Source organism: Anser brachyrhynchus (assembly GCF_964034855.1).
Source record: "Anser brachyrhynchus genome assembly, chromosome: 1".
Classification (NCBI taxonomy): Eukaryota; Metazoa; Chordata; class Aves; order Anseriformes; family Anatidae; genus Anser; species Anser brachyrhynchus.
Window position 1 is genome coordinate 102,970,181 of NC_137694.1, and position 6,139 is coordinate 102,976,319.

Sequence of the window (6,139 nt, forward strand, 5' to 3'; positions counted from 1 at the left end):
GTGGCTGTTACTTAGAAAGTCTACTTCCTCTGCCCTGTCACAACACTAAACCAGGCACCCCCAAATACATTGTGTTTGGAGCTACTGTGCTGAATGGAGCTGATCTTAAGAAACAGACATTCTTAGACATCACTGATTTAGTTAAGAGACTACCTGAGAATCTCAGTTTATCCTCCAAGTCAAGGCTACGGAGGTGTCAAAATACTGGACCAATGAAATGGAAAGAAAAAACCCCTCTGGCTTTGTTGCAGCTGCAGACACAAAAGACGGGGCAAAGACATCCTTGCCTAAAACCTAAATGGTAAACCTTAGCAAAGCATACAAATGAATTTTAACCTTGTTAACTACCTCTATGAAGTTGGAAATCAGATGGGAGAGGGAGTTTTTTTATAACCCCATGGCATTTTGGCCAGTAGAAGCGTTTTCAAGAAAAGCTAGTTCCCGAGCTCTGAATCTAGAAGTTTGCTTTTTTCTTGCTTTAAAAAGCTGAGGCACTGAGGTTCATGTAGAAGTGTATCTCCCAGGGTTCCAGAAGCAACCTGATCCAGGTTACCACTTCAGGTATTTGAAGAGTTGAAGAGTCACCACTGCAGGTATTTGGTGAGAGGCATGATATTTTTAAATGCTTCTACAGGTGAAAGCTGTAGCACTGATGCAGGAAGAAGCTTCCTCAACTGGAATATGCTCTGGAGGCATGTGACTACATCTAGCCCCACCCAGCCTTGTATATTGATAATCATGTAACTACTGTAGTAACAAAGACACATCTGCTTAACTCCAAGGGTTATTTCCACCCCCACAGGAGTTTGCTACTTCAGTTACATCATATTGCTAGGAGATAAATACCTCCGGGTTTGATGCAGGACCTGACTGATCAGTGAGTGGAAAGCCTGTGCATCTCGCAGAGGGAAACTAAACAGCCTCCTGAAGTAGTCTGGACTAGGTTCTCAGACTTTATTGATCTACAGATGCCTGCGCATTTTCCCTTGGAAATGTGAACATCTGCATAAAATTTAAGCCTCCAGCTTTTCAGTTACCTTACAGACCTCTTTAAGTGTTCTCCAAGGACCACAAGGTAGTCAGTACTTGAGAGGGATTGTTACGCATACCGCAGCAGTAGGCCTACAACTCCAAAGTTTCTTGTTTAGTTCCCTTTTTGCTGTAGAGGCACACATTCAACTCTTCTCTTTTTTACATTCTCAGTTCAGAGGCCCCTGCTCTGCATTTCCTTCTCTTCAGAAAAGAGTAGATGTACCCACACTTCATTCTCACAAACATCAGTTGAACTGGAGCACCTGCCCCCAAGGTGGTAAATCAGCTTTACATACGGAAGAGGATGCCAAATGCCCCATGTTATAGCAGTGTGCGCGTTCCAAAAGCATATCCTAATTGAGCAGCAAAACTAGGCATAGACTCTAGTTCTTTGGCGTCATGATTTCTTTTCTTGCAGTTGTTTTTTTTTTTCCATTCATTACACAGACACTACATGAAATCGAAATGTTTGTTGGACCAAGTCACTACATCTCTCTAGTACTTCGGTGTCCTATACAGAAACAAGAAACCATGCACACAAATTTAATCTGTTGTACCTGGAATGACGATTGAACAGGTACCTATTGTGTAGTTAATGAAATGTACAGAGCGATTTCATTCTATGTTCTGAAACTGTACTAGTAAACTTGGGCATCTTTCAGGTACATCACCTGCAAAATATTAGAAGAAAATCCTAGACATGATATATAACCTTTAGTTGATACAAAGATGATAAAATAATAAAAATATAGAAGACAGGCAGGATCTCAATTATATTCTATATTATGAAGAAAGATGGAAGATGTAGACAAATCTGTGAAGTAATGAAAGATTACCAATTGTCCATGATATTCAGGAAGATGTTTAGTTCTACCCATCTACCCATAAAATATCCTAGAAGTTGCATAGCTAGAAGCTCACAATCAAGATTTAAAAGAATAATCTGGCAAGCAGATGGAAATAATGGACTTTCCTTTCAGAAGAACCTCGGAGTTTGAATGTGTTCCAGAAAACAAGTAAATACCTTCATTTAAAAATATTTGAAAAAGTATGGGGGATTATCCAGGTTGCTATAAGCCAGTTAACCTAACACTGATTTGGCAAAATCAGAGTGTAATCAATTTGGGTTACACTCAGCTAAAAAAGGAAACATAATGTTATTTGATCTAATTTAATGAAAAAGATCTCATTAAAAGAATTGCATATTCTTTTATGGCCATATAAATTTGGTGGTTCAAAATAACTGTCTAGGAATAATGTAGCAAGACTTGCATCTACATACTGCACAGCCTGGCCGTTCATAAGGGAAAATGAAAGGCAATAGGTAAATGCTACATGATGGAGCTAAGCCTTATCGTGAGATACCTAAACCAGCTTGACTTAATTTAGCTGTTTGGAAAGATGAATACAGTGGCTTGATCATGGTCTGTAACTCATTACAAAAGAAAAAGATTTCTGATAGCAGAATACTTTAATGTACTGAACACAGGCATAACAAGACCCTATGAAGTTAAAAAAAAAAGTAAAATAGAACGGTAGTTTTAATGGCAGTGATAACCAACAAAAAAAATTTAATAAGGGACATGGTTGATTAAACATAAGTCTTTAAATTATGAAAAGTCTTAAATCTTTCTTGAAGATTTAACTGAATGGTAGAGCAGCAATACTATCATTAGTCACAGCTGAGGTTCAGTTACTGTTTTGTGGGTGACTTTTCTAAATGATTTCCAGCCTACGTGATGTTTCCTTTTAAAGCAGTGACAATTTGCAAAATCCAGCTTAGAACTGACAATGGATTCAGAAAAGACAAGAAGAAAAAGTGCTACCGCCTTCCAGCAGAGACTCTAGATGCAGCCTAAGGCAGAACTCCAGAGTCAATGTAAGGTCTTCTTGGGTACAGACACACAGGAACAAATGGATTGGCATCACAAAGAAAATGCATAGTTAAAGAATTCAGGGAGCTGAAGAGAAAGTAAAGAGAATATTCCATTCTTGTGAGTGGAAGTTAAATAATTGAACTGTTGTCACCTTGAGTGTACAAAGCTGAAAAGCTGCAGACTGTGGAAATTGCAGCTTCATCTCAGTAGGGGATAATTTTGTGTGGATGTTATATTTTGCATCCTGCAGGTAGTAACCAGACTTTTAAAATCACCTGAAGTACTTTATATGTGTTAAATAGCCTCAGAAATTCGATGAGGAAGACCTGATACAAACTTGAGTAAGTGATAATGAGAATAAGGTATTTTCAATTATTTCTACACCACCAACAGGAGCCTGGGTAAACACAGAAATAAGAATTTTTCGTTGATGAGGGGGAAAAAAATAAATCCTGGAATAAAGTGGCACTTCTGAAACTTGATGGGAAAGTCCCTTAATAAAAATCATTGGTTTCTTCCTGGGCAACAGTAAAAATTACAGGAACAGCAGCAAACTGCACAAACACAAGCAATATCTTTGAAATAACTGGTAACAAAAGAATTGTACAGCCTTAAATACATATAGATCCCCATGCTTGGCAACAATTCCAAGAAGGGGAAGGATAGAAGACATTAGAAAACAACAAATCAAACAAGGTAAGGTGATTTCAAGCACCTTTAACATGTTAAAAAAAAAAGCAAACACTGCAAGGAATTGTAACTTGCAAGACACTCCCCAAGGAATCCAGCCAGTCAGCAAAATATACTTCCAATTTTCAAAACTAGTTTTCTTGATACAAGACACTGCACCCAAAACAGGTCAATTTTTCAGACTTCGAGGTGATGCATACAAGACAAGATAATAACATGAGCAGAAACTGGCAGTTTTGTCCTGTTCCTACTGAATATGGGCATGTGGAGGAGAGCCACAAGCAGTAATAAACCTATCCAGAGTCTGTGCCTCACAAAGCCAATTGCCAAAGTGAGCAAAACTGTAAACTGAGTTGTGCATAAGAAAAAAATGTAAAACGGAAAAATGTGAATGAAAACTGTTAAGAAAAATTTATTATATGGCCAAAAAAGCTCCAATTCCACAATCAAGGAAGAGGGGGAAACTGGGTAAAAGCTTGTCCTGGGTTCAGTGAGGAAGTCTGTGAGCAAGAAGAAACAATTTAAAAAGAGAGAGAAAAGGCCAAAATATAACACATCGAAAAGAGGAAGGCCAGACAGCAACTGACATAAATTAGGTATTATTAAATAGAGAAAACTGGTAAGGAAAGCTCTGCAGCTATCAAAACTACAGATAATATGGATTTTGGAACTTTCATTCATTTTTTAAAATAAAAAGTAAACAAATATTACTAATAGTACTGATCCATGCTAAATAAAAATGATTAAATTGCTAGTGACACAGAACAAGGACAATCAGTCAACAAAATATTTCTAATCCCATATTCAGAAAGAAACAGAATGTGGCAGTAGTAGTACGAAAATAGCAACTTCTCTCCAGTACCTTAGTATCAAAGTAGGAAGTTAGACAACATCTGCTGGGGACATATATTTTAAAGTCAGCAAACAAGCAGGAGTCTTTCCAGTTGACTAACAAGCTCTCTAGCCCATTGATTCTAATTTTCATTCAACTTGGGATATTAGAGAAATACCGTAAGACATTCAATGACAGTATTCCCAAAAGGCAAATGAAATGATTCAATGTCAAAATTAGTCTGAGGCAAAATAACGGAAGAGCTGTTGAGATGAAGAATGAATGAATGAAGAATAAAACCTATAATCCAAAGGTTTACAGGATATAGATTTTGTAGAGGAAAAAAAGAAAAAAAAAAGCCTAATTTCATTCTTTGAAGACATCATTATACATTTGGTTTAACAAAGGGGACTGCATAGGTGCAACATACTTAAACTTTTGTAAGGCATTGACCTAGCACCGTAAGTCAAAAAGATTTACTGTACATAATCACATACTAAGAAGATTAAGAAATGACTACTAGCCTGCAAGTCTCAAGAAGAAGCTAATAAAAAGTTGCACTGAATGACGCTTTTCAAGTTAGTGTAGGTCAGATGCAATATAGCATTTTCAACCTGGATCAGAAAGTAAAAAGTAACAACTGATACAGTTTGTGGTTGACAAAACTGACAAGTGGTGCATAACCTGGACCATCAGTAAGCTAGGTCTGTTCACACACAATAGACTCTGATATAGACTCACATTAAGTAACCATGAAGTAAGAACTCAGACCATGCCTGCAGAAAGGGGAAAAATACTATCATGGAAAGCTGAGACTTCAGATGATCTAGGAGTCACACCAGATAAGCAGCTAATGTGAGCTCCAGTAAAACGCTGCAAGAAACGGGCAAACGCAATCCTCTGCAGACTTAAGGCAAAGGGCAGGGCAACCTTGTCCATGGCAATGGGGCTTGAACACTTAATTCTGAAATGAACACGTCTACAAGATACTGAAGAATTTGCCAAGATGTAGAAATAAACGACAATAATAATTCACAGGCTGGAGGAAATCCCTTACAGTGGAAGACTGAAGGAGTTCCATCTGTTTAGCTTGTCAAGAAGTAGATTAAGAGGTGGTATTACAGTGTTTAAACACCAGACCAGGGGAGAAAGCCCCAATGTGCTCTAAGGGTCTCTGAATCGGTGGGATGGACATACCTGAACTAGTAACTAGAAGCCAAAGCCAAACAAATCCAAAGGCGAAATCAGGCTTAGATATTTTAAAGCAAGAACACAAAGCCCTTGCAGCAGGCTACCAATGGAAGGGATTTGCTGTGTCCCTGTGCCTCAAAATCAAGCCAATCCATTTTGTGAACACGTACGTCAAAAGCATATTAGTTACTGAGGCTCAGAACAGGATAAATGGGTTGAAATGTCACCTGTAAAATGCAGGAGTAAGACGGCTTCTTCTGGCCTAATCTATGGATCTAAAAAACAATCCAACCATTTGCAGCCAACCCTGCTGACTAAGCGCAGAGAAACAGTTCTCCGCCGCAGGCTACACAGGTGCAGAGCTCCTCGCTTTCATTGTGCAAACCACAAGGCTGCCCAAAGGCAGGGATGCACTGCTCGCGTTCACACAGCCATTCAGGACTCACCGCAGCGAGATGCTCATGCAGTGTTTTGGTGCGTGGAGAAGGAACACACGTCACAGGGGCAGGGTGCTCGC